Below are 10,403 nucleotides of genomic sequence, written 5' to 3' on the forward strand. Positions count from 1 at the left end.
CTACCTTTTAAAGTTTGTTCAGTGTTCAAATTAATGTGAACTTGAACGAACGGACCTTGTTCGCTCCCTCAGAGAGGTGCTCCATCGCCAACGACGCTTTTAACTCGGAGCCCAATGATCTCTTGCAAAATTGCAAGACACGTGAAGGAATCTCTCCCAAGCTCCATTCTAAATTCTGCTCGTTCGCAGAACTTGACATTTATACAATTTATTTCTGTGTTTTAATCTCTCCCTGTCTCTGTCTCTTGACTTTGCCTGTTTTCTCCTGATGGACTTCTCAGGCATCGTGAACAGCGAAGAATGATGGAACCTGCAACACCAGCAGAGAAGGGTAAAGATGGAAAGACTGAGACGGTAGGAAAAGAAAAGGTGCAACCCAGCTGATGAATTCGAAATTAATGTCCACACATTTATGTTTCTTCCCCTCACAATGAAAAAATCAGCAATTTGAGTACAGTACACTTATGGTAGAGTGTATAATATGCGGATGTTGAGACCGACAATCGAACCATTGCCGTGGTGATGAAAGCGCCGAATCCTAAACACTGAACCCCAAGGAGACGCTGAAACTTCTTTGCTGCGAACAAGCAGAGCAACGCGGCCTTTCCGACTGAGCCCTTTGTAATTCAGGTCATTTTCCTGCCCGACAAAATGCTCGCACAAAATGCCATTTTCTGTTCGAAATAATATCGCGACAGAGGTGATGTTCAGGCAATGACATCACCAAGTGCAAGTAGGCATGTACATGAAATGGAAAGTGAGGTAAAATACGACCACAAGCTGCTGATGGACATGTTTCCATTTCCAAAATTCACGCACTGAATACAGCTCCTTGGAAAACTGCAAGGTCACGCAGGTCCATCGTGAATCGTTTGAAGCAACTGGCAGTTTAAAGTGGCATCTCCTGCTGCTTCTGTGGGGAGTGAGAGAGAGGCACTGTCGGTATTTGCGTGCAGTTTGATTTTGCACAGAACTGCACAGAGAAACAGCAAATATACCGGGGCTGTGAGATGTTCTATATTACTGATATTTAGCCACAGGAATATACGCGGTCAGAAGCTGAAAAGGAGAGATAAGAGGCCTGACAATAAACACAGAGCTGAATGAATCATGAAAGAGCGAAAGAAAAAAAATGTCATCAGTTCCACTTTGTCTCGTGCGCAATCTTGGGAGCTCCCCAATGGCCTGGTGATGAGAATTCGGTACTCTCACCGCCGCGAGGTTCGATTCCCAGTCAGGGAATTAACTTTAAAAAGAGTTATGAACTTATTAAATTAATTACATGAAGCTAATTAAATCCTGTTCGTAGTTGAATCCCTGTCTTAATCGATAACTTTCCATTTCAGACTGAAGGCGATGTTGACGTGGTTACCGAGAGACAGTCAAAACTTTAATAAGATTTTTATGCTTTGAATGTGATGATTTTTCTTCATTTTATAGACTGCATCTTAAGAGTGGGATTAAAAACGCAGTGGAGTCGTTGTTAAATTTAACATTAACTGGCAATTGTCGCTGTTTATCACAGGAGCGCCCGAACTGGTTCTCCGATCAAGATGAAAGTGACGCAACGAGGAACATCTGATACAAGACGAAAGGCATCGGGCTATGACAAAAATCCCCACCGTTTTGCTTTTCCAAAATAAAGGGTGTGAAATTTATTCTCTGAACATAGGAACAGTCTGGTCTCACTCACTACAGAAATCTCCATGTCACAGCGAACCAGCTCTCCTGCTGCGAATGCGGCCTCCCTTCGGGCCTTTCGGGGGCTTGTCTGTCAAGGAGAATTGTAATTACCGTGAAGCCAATGTTCCATTCCTTTATATGATTCATGTGCCTGATTCCCGACCGCAGGGTAAATGGTGGAATATCAGCCCTGCTCAGCTGGCAATGATTCCGGTACATTTTCTTGATTCCAAAACATGCGTTGAAACCCTGGAACTTTGCGGCGATGAATCCTGAGGATAAAATAAGGGCTCGAACCATCAAACTTTCACGCTAACGGATAACACCGCCGAGATCAGGTGAAGAGATCACCTGCTAAACCAATAATTCACTGGGCTAAACTTTGAGATTGCAGCGACCAATATAACAACTGTCTACAGTCAGTGAAAAATGAATGATTAAAGCTTGTAGGAGTGAAATTCCAACCAGCCGGTCTTCACTCTTAAACCAGCAACTATGAAGAAAAACATGCCGGAGAAATACTCGATTTCAGTGCGGCGACACTGGGCCAGAGTAAAGCTCATTCAATATAATTGCCGAGTGGCTGGAGGGTGGATTTGGAACTCCTGACCGATTGCACCACGCATTTTCCAGATCTGCTTGGATCAACAATCCCTTCAGCTCATCACTAAGAGGGACAACTCGATTCTCGGTTTCTTTTTCATAGAGTCATAGAGTCATACAGCACGGAAAGAGGCCCTTCGGCCCATCGTGTCCGCGCCGGCCATCAGCCCTGTCTCCTCTAATCCCATATTCCAGCATTTGGTCCGTAGCCTTGTATGCTATGGCATTTCAAGTGCTCATCCAAATGCTTCTTGAATGTTGTGAGGGTTCCTGCCTCCACAACCCTTTCAGGCAGTGAGTTCCAGACTCCAACCACCCTCTGGGTGAAAAAGTTCTGTCTCAAATCCCCTCTAAACCTCCCGCCTTTTACCTTGATTCTATGTCCCCTTGTTATAGAACCCTCAACGAAGGGAAAAAGCTCCTTAGTATCCATCCTATCTGTGCCCCTCATAATTTTGTACACCTCAATCATGTCCCCCCTCAGCCTCCTCTGCTCCAAGGAACGATTGATGAAATTTTACAAATTGGAAGCGATCAATATCAAATGTAAAGACGCCACCGACATGATCACAGATGCAAAGCGGCCACACTCTGCTTCAATGAGATGAAAGTCAAGAGCGATTTCACGGTCGAATGCAATGGCTAACACAATTCATTCAACGAAAGTTCAGGTCGTTGAGGTGCCTTTAAAGTCCTGATTGTTTCTATTGGACTTCTTCCCAAAGCATTTGAGATTCACGTGGGACGATTTGGGGACGTTATTTTCTTTTGTGCAAAAGTTTCAACTGCAGTTCAAGATCAAAATTCCTGGGTCGACAGTTGTTCACAATTGATCGGTGCTGGGACCACGGTTGTTCACAATTTATCGATGCTGGCACAACTGTTGTTCACAATATATCATGATGTGGAGATGCCGGTGATGGACTGGGGTTGACAATTGTAAACAATTTTACAACACCAAGTTATAGTCCAGCAATTTTATTTTAAATTCACAAGCTTTCGGAGATTTTCTCCTTCCTCAGGCAAATGTTTCAAGATTCAAGGAGATCTTGAAACATTTGCCTGAGGAAGGAGAAAATCTCCGAAAGCTTGTGAATTTAAAATAAAATTGCTGGACTATAACTTGGTGTTGTAAAATTGTTCACAATATATCAGTGATGGGACCACTGTTGTTAACACTTTATCAGTGGTGGGACCACTGTTGTTCACAATTTATCGGTGCTGGGACCACTTTTGTTCAAAATTTACATTCATGATTTGGACACGGGAATTGGAAGTACAATTTCAAAACTTAGGGACGACACCGAATTGCGAGCTGTAGTTAATACAAAGAAAAATGCGAATAATAAAGGAAGACATTAGTTAATTTGCAGAATGGGCATGTAAATGGCAAATTAATTGCAATATTTGTTATATACTCCCTTGCCTTTTTGCACCCCCCCCCCGACTAAATGCATTACCTCACATTTCTTCAGATTGAATTGCATTTGCCACTTCTCTTTCCACCTGTCCGCTCTATGGATATCTTCCTGCAGTCGACAGCTTTCCTCCTCACTCTCAACCACAGGAACAATTTTTGTATCATCTGCAAATTTCTTCATCATGCCCCCTACATTTCAGTCTAAATCAATGATCTGTACCATGAAAAGCAGGGACCTAGTACGAAGCCGCATGGAACCCCACTCGAAACAGCCTTCCAGTCACAAAAGCACCCGTCGATCACAACCGCTTGCTTCCTGCTGCTCAGCCAATTTTGGATTCAACTTGCCAATGTCCCTTTTAACAAATCTGCCCTGTAGGACTTTGTCAAAAGCCTCGTTAAAATCCATGTTGACTCCATCAATCGCGATACCCTCATCGATCCTCCTTGATACCTCCTCAAATAATTCAATTCAAACGACCTTCCCTTAACAAATCCACGCTGACTGTCCTTGATTAATCCGTGCCTTTCTAAATGACGATTCATACTTCAGCTCGAGTTTAGGCTGACTGGCCTGTATTTACTCGATCTATCCCTGTCTCCCTTTTTCAACAATGGTACAACGTTAGCAATCATCAAATCCTCCTGCACGACACCTTTTGCCAGGGTGGGTTGGAAAATGATGGTCAGAGCCTCCGCTATTTCCTTCCTTGCTTCTGTTAACATCCTGGGATATATTTCATCTGGGCCTGCAGATTCAGGTCGAGCGATTTGAGGACTTATTTTTCCTCTTTGCAAACGTTTGTCCCGCAGGTCAAGATCACAAGTCTTGGTCCAAATTAGGATGTCTTCCGGCTTTGAACCTCAAATCGTGAATTATACCCCGATCCCAACGAGCCTAGAAACAAGAACGTGTCCTCAAATTAACGTGTTACAGACACATTCTCTGAGAGGTCTGTCTGTGGAATGAAAGGGCGTTTTTGAACAGTCATTCTGTTATCCGTTTCCTCCTGAAACCTGAACAAATACGAACACCACAATGTTATTTTGTCGCTTTATTCCATAAATTAGGTAAAATAATAAGCTACACAAGGCACTGCTGGGAGTTGAACCCAGGATCTCCTGTTTACTAGACAGATGCTTTAATCAACTAAGCCACAGCGCCAATTGATGACATGTGACCCCCACCTCTTCACTAATATCTATCAGCGACACTTCACTGTTGGGGGTTCAGGCCGTTTTGTCTCTGTCCATTTCGCTTGTCCGTTGACCTGTGCATCCCTGCACTGACTGCATTTCTCGCTGTGTTTATATTTGTGTATCCTTCAGTGCGTTGATACATGGATGACTATGTGTGATTGTATTTGTGACATTAAATAAATCAGGGCTTCAGACAATTCTCGCTCTGACATTGGAGAACTATTGAGCCGAACTTTACAGCGAAGTGTTGTTTATTGTGGTGATGATACGAAAAAATCGTGAGAGGAGCAAAAAAGGAACAGGAGAAAAACTTGTGAGGGAAAATGAGGAGAACTCTCAAGGTTTTTACAAGTATATTAAGAGAAAGAAGGGAGGCTTAGAGTCGTGTGGGCCACTTAAAGACAGATGGAGGTGATATTGTAATTGAAAATCAGGAAATGGCAGAGTTGCTAAATTTTTACTTTGCATCGGTCATCACAGAAAAGGATGAGGCTAACATGGCAGAGATAAGAGGAAAACTGTTAATAAATCAATGGGATTCGTATAAGTAAAATAATGGCAATGGAGAAAATAATTAGGCTAAAGATCGACAAATCTCCAGGACCTGATGGTTACCACCCCAGGGGATTAAAAGGAACAGGTGAGGAAATTGTACATGCTTTAGTCATGATCGATCAAAACTCTCTTGATTTAGGAATTGTTATTTAACGAAGCGCATCTTGATTGGAGGCTTCTGTTTGAGAAAGATCTCGAAGTGATAATTGAGATATGGAAAATGAAGCTGTTTGGCAGGAGCGCTGATGCTGTCGGTTGTTCGCTGCTCTCGTGTTGCACAATTGTTAACCATGCATTACTTATTTATAGCAGTATGGGCTCCAGAAATGACCAGGTTGTGAGTTAGATCGTCTTCTAAAACAATCAAACCTTTCACTCCGAACATTTTGACCGGAGTTCAAGGTACAACTGGTATGTTCCATAACGCTTCTACTACTTAGTGTTCCCATGTGGGCTCTTGAGTTCCTCTGGCCGACCGTCTTGCAATAGCACGTGCCAGTTTAGTTGTTCATAGGGGAGAGGGGGCTTTTAGCGGCAGCTCATATGGCAAAGGGGCCGGTACAAGATCTTTAAATCTAAAGAACCAAACAAACAATTATTCTTTTCGTTAAGCCGATATTCATCGGTTGGAAGTTTCGTGTTGGGAAAATTTGGAAGAGAAATATGCTGCCTGATGTCACTGTTTCACGGGTGAAATTATTCAGCTTACAGATGTTAATACGCTGAAAGGTCGAGAGGCCTTTTCCAGCTCCCGTGTGGGACAAGTTCAGCTTTTGAGCCGCTGGGGAAAGTGCTATTTTAATTGCTGCTAACGAATGACAAGACATTTGGCACAAACAAGAAGAATTGTAAACTCACGAGTTCACTGTCCATGTTCCTTACATCATGTTCAACAGGAACAAGGATTCTCCTCAACACAATACTGAGAATTTTATCAAACGGACCTCACCCTTGCTCGACGGCTGCAGGGATAATTCAGAGACCTCCCATGAATATGTCCGATGGGAGCTTATGTAGTATCGAGCCTGGGTAGCTCAGTCAGTAGAGTATTAGACTTTTAAAGTGGGTATTGAGCTGAAGGTCCAGCGTTTAACTCCCTTTCCAGGCTCCAAATTTCGGAACAGCTGGCAAGCTGTGACTTTGCAGCGGGACCTGAGATGTGTTGTCAAAGTTTCGCTGGTATCTTGTTTCCCAGGGATGGGCAGTAATGAGCCGTCTGAGGCGGTTCCCGATCAGGAATTCAACTTTACTGCATTAGTTCACTGTATTAATTTCGCAAAAGTCATTAAACTCTGTAAAAAAGACTAATACTTGTTCAAATCGCCATTAATCAACCACTAACTTTCTGTTTCCGGCTGAAAGAAATGCTAACTTTTTTTATACGCTCATTCACCAGGCCGAATTTAGGGAGCTCAGAGGGGAAGCGAAAAAGGAAATGAGAAGCAAAGAGAAATATGACTATAGACTGACGGCCAACATAAAAGGGAATCCAATAGTCTTCGACAGGCATGTAAACAGTAAACGGGTAGTAAGAGGAGGGGTGAGTACGATTAGGCACGATAAAGGAGATCTACTCATGGAGGCAGAGGGAATGGCATAGGTACCAAATGAGTACTTTGCATTTATCTTTACCAAGGAAGAAGATGCTGCCAGAGTCTCAGCAAAGGAAGGTGTCGTTGAGATACTGGATGGTCGAAAATTGATAAAGAAGAGGCACTTGAACGGCTGGCTGTACTTAAGGTAAATAAACCACCAGGTCCGGATGGGATGCATGCGAAGTTGCTGAGGGAAGTAAGGGTGGAAATTGCGGAGGTACTGGCCATAATCTACCAACATCCTTGGATATGTGGGTGGTGCCAGAGGACTGGAGAATTGCAGAGGTTACACTCTAGTTCAAAAAAGATTATACGGATAAAAGCATCAATTGTAAGCCAGTCAATTTAACCTCAGTAGTGGGGAAATTTTTAGAAACGATAATCCGGGACAGAATTAACAGTCACTTGGACGAGGGAGAATTGATTAGGGAAAGCCAGCACGGAATTGTTAAAGGCAAATTGCGTTCAACTAACCTGTAAGAGTTTGTTGATGAGGTAGCAGAGAGGATCGATGAGGGCAATTCGGTTGATGTGGTGTATATGGGCTTTCAAAAGGCGTTTGATAAAGTGCCGCATGGTCGGCTTATCATCAAGATTGCGGCCCATGGAATAAAGGGGGCAGTAACAATATGAATGCAGAATTGACTAAGGGCTGCTTACACCGCAACTGTAAAAATGGTTAAATAAATCAGAGCTGTAATTACCAAGCAGTGCTTATTTCTCCAAGAAATAACAATATAATCCAGCCGTATGTCCACCTCTAAGATTTCACGACATGCGACAAATTGCCTTTAAGCTGTACCTTAAATTCTGCTCAATCACATAATTTGGAGATTTGTACTATTTTTCTTTGCATGTATCTCTCTCTCTGTCTGCGTTTCTTCTCTCCATGTCTTTCCCCCTGATGGACTTATACGGCTTCTTTGAACGGCCAGGTCTGGAAACCTGGGCGTTCCAGACGGGTTTTTGGAACGCCCAGGTTTCCAGACTGTCGGATCTTCAATTCAATTGTCGTGTTTCGACGGGATGAGCTTTGTGATTTTCCGTCTCCGTTTTCAGAAAATATAAACCCAGATGGGTTTTCATCTCCTCGGGTCCCGTCACCTGCGGGTGATGGGAATGAACCCAATCCATCACTCGGTCTGAATATCCGTATTCTCATTGCTTCAGAATAAAATTACGGGGTTACAGTTATTTTGAGGACACATTTTAGAAATTAACACATAACAGACTAATTCGAAAACTAGAAGCACGTGGGATTAAAGGACCGGTGGTAACGTGAGCACGTAATTAGCTAAAGGATAGGAGGCAGGGAGTAGTGGTGAACGGATGTTTTTCTGACTGGAGAGAAATATGCAGTGGGATCCCCCAGGGGTCGGTACCAGGACTATTGCTTTTCTTGTTATATATACATAATTTGGATGTAGGAATAGGGAGTACAGTTTCGAAGTTTGCGGATGATACAAAACTTGGCAACGTAGAAAATAGTGAGGAAGATAGCAGCAGACTTCAGGAGGACATGGACAGACTGGGGAAATGGGCAGTCACGTGACAGATTTAACGCCGATCAGTGTGAAGTGATGCACTTTTGGAAGAAGAACAAGAAGAGGCAGTATAATCTAAATGGAACAATTTATGTGGAGTTGCAAGAGCAGAGGGACCTGGGGGAGCATATTCACAAAACAGGGCAAGTTGATAAGGTAGTTAAAAAAGCGTATGGGATATTTGGCTTTGTAAATGGGGGCATTGAATTTAAATACAAGGAAATCACACTAAACCTTTACAAATCACTGGTTAGGCCTCAGCTGGAATGTATTGTTCACTTCTGGGCACCATAATATACGAAGGATGAAAAGGGATTGAAGAGGATTCAGAGCAGGTTGGCCAGGATGGTACCAGGGAGGAGGGACTTCAGTTATTTGGAGAGATGGGAGAAGCTGGGATTAGTCTCCTTACAGCAGAGATGGTTAACGGGAGACCGTATTGAGGTATTCAGAATAATGAGGTGTTTTGAAATAGCAAGCAGGGAGAAGCTGTTTCCTTGGCAACTGGGTCAGTAAGCAAAGATTTAAAATAATTGGCAAAATGACTATAGAGGAATCTAAAAGATTTTTTTTCACACAGAGGGTTTGTTAAGATCAGGAACGCACTTCCTGAAACGGTGGTGGAAGCAGATTCCACAGGATCATTCAAAAGGCAATTGGACATGTACTTGAGGAGGACTAATTTGCAGGGTTATGGGGAAAATCTGGGGTGTGGGTCTAATTTGGACAGGACTTCGAAAAATAGCCGGCACAGGTACGATGGCCGAATGGCCTTCTCCTATACTGTAAGATTCTATGAATCCATCTGAATCGTTGGAATTGACAATATTCTGTGTTGTGGAGCCAAGAAAATTCTAACCATGATATTCGGCTTCTCCATTCCCTTATGAATATCGCAGATTATAATGTCCAGGCGGGGGTGGGACTGAATGGGGGATAGAGTGCGGAGATTGGAATGGAAGCCCAGCGGAATGAACTTGATCTCAACAGCAGGCGGTGAACCTTCTTCTCGAGAGAGGATCGTCATTTCAGTTCAGAAGAGAAAAGGTATTAAGAAAATCGGGTGAAACAGATACGGAATGATCCGGGACTGAGAGCACATCTCTTTTAAACCGACACAGACACGGAATGATCCGGGACTGACAGCACATCCCTTTCAAACAGACACAGACACGGAAAGATCCGGGACTTACAGTACATCCCTTTTCAACCGATAGAGACACGGAATGATCCAGGACTAACAGCACATCCTTTTCAAAAAGAGGCAGACACGGAAAGATCCGGGACTGACAGCACATCCCTTTTAAACAGACACAGACACGGAATGATCCGGGACTGACAGCACATCCCTTTTAAACAGACACAGACACGGAATGATCCGGGACTGACAGCACATCCCTTTTCAACAGACACAGACACGGAATGATCTGGGACTGACAGCACATCCCTTTTAAACGGACACAGACACGGAATGATCCGGGACTTACGGCACATCCCTTTTAAACATACACAGACACGGAATGATGCGGGACTTACAGCACATCCCTTTTAAACAGACACAGATTCGGAATGATCCGGACATAAATCATAATTATGGTATATAAGTTTCTCTTCCGTTGACCATAAGATTTACTCGTTTTACAATGACACCACTGTGCACTTTGATTATTTGCGACCTTACAATCTCAACACCTTCTTGGTCGGAACTGTTGCTGATTTCAACGCAAAAACCTCCGTTTGCCGTTTCAAGAAGTTAAGGACTTGACCAGACTTTCTGGATGGACTGAATGAAAGAAACAACAT

General features: G+C 43.3%; 1 non-coding gene across 1 annotated transcript; it reads right to left on the minus strand.

Moving 5' to 3' along the window:
- Positions 1-4,797: 4,797 nt before the first annotated feature.
- On the minus strand, positions 4,798-4,871 carry trnat-agu (transfer RNA threonine (anticodon AGU)). The gene has a single exon. It is a non-coding gene; the product is annotated as a tRNA-Thr (tRNA).
- Positions 4,872-10,403: the final 5,532 nt, after the last annotated feature.

The sequence above is a fragment of the Heptranchias perlo genome, chromosome 20 (assembly GCF_035084215.1).
Source record: "Heptranchias perlo isolate sHepPer1 chromosome 20, sHepPer1.hap1, whole genome shotgun sequence".
NCBI lineage: Eukaryota > Metazoa > Chordata > Chondrichthyes > Hexanchiformes > Hexanchidae > Heptranchias > Heptranchias perlo.